The 7146-nt window shown below is 43.6% G+C and overlaps 1 pseudogene; it reads left to right on the forward strand.

The window, feature by feature from the left end:
• Positions 1 to 395: 395 nt before the first annotated feature.
• LOC141002557 (uncharacterized) lies at positions 396 to 2459 on the forward strand (annotated as a pseudogene).
• The last annotated feature ends 4687 nt before the right edge of the window (positions 2460 to 7146 follow it).

Raw genomic sequence — 7146 nt, forward strand, 5'->3', positions numbered from 1 at the left:
ATAGGGCAGCCTGCACTCTCTTGTTCAGATACATTTTGTCCAGATGAAGGAAGCTATGTGCTGCTGGTGAGTAAGGAGAAATTGTAGATTCAGTGTTTAGGCATTCTGTGAGGAAAGTTAGTTGAAATATTTAATCTTGTCTAGATATTTTTTGTGTCAATTGTTGTGAAACCAATGAAGCTGAGTAGCTGTGAGTTTCTGCCAAGCCAGGTGTGTTGAATAGGCTTGATTGCAGGGCGGAGCTAAGTCCGCATGAGGTAAATCTAGTACATATGAGGTAGTCACTACAGCGTCAGCTGCAGTGTCAGGACAGCCGAGCAAAGACTTAGGGAGTCTCTCTGCGGGAGTCTATCGAGGAAGTCCAAGTAACCCACTGTCCACCATAAATCGCAGCCATGCGTCCCTGCCAATCCCAGTCAGGACATCAAACCGGAGAAGATGTCACCGGAGACCCATTGCGCGAGGCTGTAACCCAGCCAATCTCTGTTACCCAACACTCTCCACCGGTACTGAACTTGAAGTTTCTAGGGGGGCTATGGAACTACCAGTCTGCAGTCAAGAAGGCGGACATCATTTCAGCCTATGCATCCCTGCAGACTCTCCACTTCCTGGCCCTTACGGAGACCTGGATCACTCCAGAAAACACTGCCACTCCAGCTGCCCTCTCAACTGCCTACTCATTCTCACACTCCCCGAGACAAACCGGTCGAGGAGGAGGAACTGGACTCCTCATCTCACCCACGTGGTCCTACCAGGTCCTTACCCTCGACCACCTACCCAGATCTGCATTTGAATTCCACGCTGTCTCTGTCAACCTTCCTTTCAAGCTCAACATTGTGGTGATCTATCGCCCTCCCGGTCCTCTCTGCGACTTCTATGATGAGATGGACGCCCTACTAAGCTGCTCCCCTGACGATGGCACTCTGCTTATCGTCTTGGGTGACTTCAACATCCCCCCAGAGAAGCTGCGTTCATCTGAATTCATCAGCTTCTTCTCCACATTTGACCTCACACTCTCCCCCTCTCCACCCACCCACCGGGCCGGCAACCAACTTGACCTTGTCTTCACAAGGTCCTGTAATACCTCGGCACTCTCTGTTACCCCGCTCACTGTGTCCGACCACCACTTTGTCGCTTTCTCTCTCCCCTTGAGGTCCACCACTTTCGTCGCCCCTGCACCTCGCACGGTCACCACCCGCCGCAACCTGAAATCCCTCTCTCCTTCCACTCTCTCATCAACTGTTCTCTCCTTGCTACCATCCACAGAACAATTTGCTCTACTGTCCACCGAGGAAGCCTCCTCCACTCTGTTATCCTCGCTCCTCCTCTTTAAACGCTCTCTGTCCCCTCACCTCCCGACCAGCGCGATCATCTCCCCCCCTCCCTGGTTGTCTTTGGCTGAACTTGGCATTGCTGACTCTGCTCTAACCTGGTTCACATCATATCTGATAAATCGCACCTTTCAGGTCACGTGGAATGGCTCCTTGTCCAAACCCTGCTCCCTGGAAACTGGTGTCCCTCAAGGCTCAGTACTAGGACCGCTTCTGTTTTCACTATACACTAGATCACTAGGCTCTGCAATCACATCACATGGATTCTCTTACCACTGTTATGCTGATGACACCCAACTGTTCCTCTCCTTTCCCCATCCTCCAATACCCACGTTGCCACACGCAGCCCAGAATGTCTGGCAGACATCTCCACTTGGACAACTGCGCATCATCTCAAGCGCAACCTCAGTAAAACTGAACTCCTCTTCATCCCGGAGAAAGACTGCCCTCACAAGGACCTGTCGGTCACTGTCGAGGATGTCATGGTATCGCCTTCATCGACTGCAAGGAACCTGGGCGTAATCCTCGACGACGGACTATCCTGCACCCCCAACATCACTGCGGTGGCCGGATCCTGCAGATTCGCCCTCTACAACATCCGCAGGATCCGGTCTTTCCTCACAAAGGACGCAACGCAACTCCTGGTCCAATCACTGTTCATTTCCCGCCTGGACTACTGCAACTCACTCACTCCCAGCCTCTGCGACTAAACCCCAGCAACGTATCCAGAACGCTGCAGCGCGCCTTGTTTTCAATCTACCCAAATTCTCCCATGTGACCCCCCTCCTCCATTACCTCCACTGGCTTCCTGTTGCGGCCCGTATCAGATTCAAGACTATGGTGCTGGCCTTCAAGGCCATCAACGGAACTGCACCCATCTACCTCCAAACACTGGTCAGACCACACGCCCCAGCGCGAGCACTTCGTTCTACTATATCAGCTGGCCGGCTGGTACTGCCATTGCTGAGAGCAAACAAAACCCGCTCAGCGAAGTCGCGACTCTTCTCTGTTCTGGCGCCCCAGTGGTGGAACGAACTCCCAGCCAATGTCAGGACAGCAGAATCAATAGCCATCTTCCGCAAAAGACTCAAGACTAACTTGTTCAGACTTCACCTCGAACCCGCATAGCATGACTCCCCCCCCCCCAAAAAAAAGTAATAATAATAATTTATATGCACTTAAGGTATCTCTGATAAATAGCAGCTACTTTGCTCAGATGAGGGCTTAAACATTTTTTCTATATTTTCTTTTCTACTTTATCGACGGTGATATGTTATGGTGTCTTTCTTGTGACAAATCTACTTATTGTAAGTCGCTTTGGACAAAAGCGTCTGCTAAATGTAAATGTAAATGTAAAAATTGCATTAACTCAATTGGAGTTATTCAAATAATTTAAATAAACCCATCATGATAGAAATACTTTGCATTAAATGAGGTACTTGCGTAGAGCTTGTGTAATAGAATTAAGCGGAAATGTTACATGTAGCCTGATTGAAATATATGAAGTCAATGATGCAAGCCGTATCACATTTGTTAAAAATAGGTCACTTTCCAGCAGTGTGGGGGACTTGTTCTCTCAATATTTCAGTATTTTCCACAGTGTGGTTCCATTAGCATTCCATTTTGAGGCGGATGAGGTAACAGACAGGTTTTCTTTTCTTTATCAAGGTGATGACACGGTTCCTCTGCTGTCAAAAATTCTGTTTGTCTGTGTTTGTGCCAGAATCTGCAGCAGTGTACTATACTGTAGTTCATTGCTTGTACAAACAGGGAAAACACCAGGGATTTGTTCTGTTTTTTATTCAGAGTGTTTTGTCAGCAGTGAAGGTAAATATATTAGAAAAACAGTGTAAGACAGAATCTGGAGTATGATTTACCAACCAAGGGATGAGAAACATCGAGGAAATCCTTTTTGTTTAGGGTTTAAAATGTCTTTTTGTGATAGATTAATGGTCTTTTCTTTTCTGGTGTTTCTGAAACAAACTTCTGCGATGTGATCATTTATATCCAGAGCTGGAAGGAAGCAAAGTAATTAAGTAATTAATGTTTGTCTGTTTGTCTGTCTGCGAGAAGAGAATTAAGAAGTCTCCTTCACTTAACCTACTGAACTTTGGCATGTACTGGAACAAAATGTCTTGGATTTAAGTGCATCTTCAAAAACAAACATACCCTATCTATAAAATGACATCCATGATGTCAGAATATGTGGTGTGAGGATGGAAATGAGAAATGGTTCAGGAGAATGGTGCTAATAAATACCCCAGACACTGCGAGGTGAGCTGTGCACGGCACCATCTGTCCTGGTGAAATAACGGCAGCAGTGTTCATAGGTGTTAAAGCATAATATGGCTGCAATCTGGTTCTTTTCCCTGTCAAACCCAACAGCTAGGAAACGCCTCCGCTTCTTCTGTTAATTATTATCATAAACTTATACAAAATCTCTATTATTAAACATAGTTAGACATCATGTCCTCATGTGGTCTTTTTCCTTCATTGTTTATTCAGTCTCACCTTTAATCACATCTAGGTGGGCTTGTTCTCTTGAAAGTCCTCTGAGATATGCCTTGTGATGAAGGCCTCTACTTTATAAATAAATCTTGACTTCTTTTCTTCTTCTGTGTTCTCATTCGAACTTGCTTTAATGTCCAGTTCCCTTTAGGGAAACCCTAACCCAAATTGATCAATGATCAAGAGTGTCATGTAGAAATAAATTAGATGTAAGCTGTATTTTGTTTTCATTCAATTTTTTCCTAAAATGTTTCGGCTAATCATAATCTGACATAACAGATATATGTGTATGAATACAGAATCTGGAATCTACAAGAATTTATTAATGGAAGCGTTTGGTTTCTGTTGGTAGTCCAAGTACTACTGAACAATTCAAGCTTTTCATTAGCTTTTTAAATGTATCTGCATTCATATGAAGTTATCTGCTAGTTGAAATGACAGGCCTGTAATAGTGTTTCCAGTGAAACATTACGATGAAATATGACATTGTTTGTTGGGGTTGGGTTTACTTTGGGGTTTTTGGACATGAGATAGTGTCCCCCCTCAGAGCTGCCGTAAGGGAGAATTTGTTTACCAGCTCACTACTGTAGTCACAGTCGCCTCCCACTGTCAAGCTGACAGCAGCCTTAAACCGTCTCATCCAGCCGAGCAAGTGAAGGGAGCAGGCAGATCAGCTCTCACATCTCTGCCGAGGGAGCATCCGACATGCCAGGTTTGATATTGTGATTGTCTCTGCACCACATGTCTGTAATTAGCTGTGTTCAGTCTCTGAAGCTTGAAACAGACTTAGCTGGCTAGCATTACTGAGGAAGCTAAGCTGAGAAAATGTAAACATTAGCGGGGTTACACCACTGCCACCGATGTAACTGAGCATCTTGGGTTCAGCTAACTAAGCTGGTTGAATAGGAAAATAAAAAAATAAAATCAAATACATCACAGCCATGGTAGATGGCCTAGTATTCGATGTGTGTCAGCCATCATCGATTGGCCTAACTATAGCCTGGAAGAAGAAATCTTGATATATCAGATATCAGTTATCTGTTTACCTGCTAGCTACTGAAATCTTGGCTGTTGCCCCCCAGAGGCTAAACTGTCATCAAACGAGGTGATTGGTTCCGAGATTGGGCTAATCATAATCCTGGCTATTAAAATGTGCAACAGAAACACCAATAGAAAACAATGATACATGGTGTCACTTGAAATGGCTCGTGTGCCTTTAGTGACACTAAAATTGTGTTTCAATCTGTTTTGTGAAATTGTGTTTCAATTTGTGTGTGCACTATTTTAATACAGGTTTGTTGTGCAATGTGCAAATGTTTGTCTAGGAGCTGGTGAACCCCAAGCAGTTTTCTATGTGTGTTTTGTTCCTATCACATTTTACCCACTATGGGCTCATTTTTCAATGCATTGCATACATAAGTCCTGTACCTTTATAAACAGCACTGTCATGGCTCAAAGTACAGAGAACTCAAAAATATCTCCTGCTGTTCGACACAGTTATAATTCCATAAATCCGAAAACACAAAAAAACTCTTGAATTTCTTGACAGATCTTTTACAAAATTGGAAAAAAATTAAATAAAATGGAATATGGAATTGAATATGTATCTTTCCAAGCGCTGAAGTGTTGACAATATTGGGGGAGGAAAGGGGATCTCTGCATGTTATACACAATAAACTATTAATATATTCACTACAACTCTCCTCCTCTGTTTATATTTTATTTAAATTTAAATATTTAAATATCTGTTTACACATTCTGTGTGTGTATAATGGAAGAGGCTAGCTGCATTTCATTGGGCAATCCTGTTGCATAATGACAAATACAAACCTTGAAACTTGCTTAATGTTCAGGAGTGAGGACACAGGGCTGAGATATTGGCACCACAAACGAATCACTTCTTCCTGCGTGTGGCTGAATTTTCTACTATTTCCACTAAGATCTGTTAAGTTGTTTTTGTGATTAACCAACAAAAACATGACATCCCTGGAAGAGGTAACAAAATACAAGTATACAACAAGTACTTCCAACCAAGCAGTCTGACTGGTCAACAACAAGACATTTAGAGTTTATGTTCAAACAAGCCTGACAGCACACCTTGCTTGTCACTAGAAATATTATTCCACCATTTCCATGGCAACGTTATAGCTACCAGAGCTGGAGACAAAAGCTGACACAGGGTGCGATTTGTGAAGAAATCCAAGAGTGGGGTGATTTTAAAAAAATGTTTCCTCATGAAAATAAATATCAAACCACAAGTAGGCCACGAAAGACTGACTCCTGTTAGGTTGTTTTTATCAGCTGTGAAGTAGTATTGAAATAATTGTTATGAACTTTAATAATAACAATGTTGAAATCTGAACTTAGCCACTGCATTTGAGAAGCTCTCAAACATACTTAAGTGAAATCCACTTTGTTTAATGAATATGATTCATGTTGCTGTTAGACTGAGTGCCTCCCTTGTGTGCAGCGAACCGGAGAGCAAACAGTTTGTGACAGTTTTGTGAACATTTGAAAATGTTGTTTTTGAAACACCAACATCATGATCATAGACCCATCCTGCATCCATTAGCTGTACCAGTGAGCAGGGCATACGGCACTACAGGCTAGCTTAACCCCCAGATTCCACCGGGACTGTCACAGCCGCGTTACAGTTGCAATACAGTCGCTGGAGCTGATCGTGGCTGCTCTTGACAGTGCACGCGTTTCCACCAGCTGCGCCACGGCACATCTCAGCACTGCGCCGAAGCAACTCTCCGCTCTGCTCTGCAGAGAATACGCTGCGAGTCTATTTTTGACAGAAGCGGACCATAGCCATGTCAATCTGCACGGATGAAGCCAGACAGGAAGTCAGACAGCGGAACGGAATGGTACATCCAGTCATTTTTCAAATAAAACACTGCGTCGACTCGGTATCTACAGCACAACAAAGTTGGATATATTACCAATAAACACACTTAATATGGACAACTAACGAAATGATTTAATTACCTAGCCTACTCAACAACAGTAGCAGCACAAAATCAAGGAGAATTTATGAAATAAACAAAATCTGTGCAAGTCAACAACATCAGGCAGGCGTGATGCTTCGTTTCTGAAATACTCCCAGTGGGATATGAAGTCACGTGGAGCACGGAACAGCGTCGGACATGCCAGTCAACAGAGATGTGCCCAGTGGAATCAAGGGGTAAAGGAGACATATTATGAAAAACTAATTTTTTCAGTGCTTGTGCACATACATTTGGTATCTGGAGTACCTACTGCCTACTGATTTCCGCCTCCTACCTACTTAAGTTTGAAGCTCATT

Source organism: Pagrus major, chromosome 9 (assembly GCF_040436345.1).
Source record: "Pagrus major chromosome 9, Pma_NU_1.0".
Classification (NCBI taxonomy): domain Eukaryota; kingdom Metazoa; phylum Chordata; class Actinopteri; order Spariformes; family Sparidae; genus Pagrus; species Pagrus major.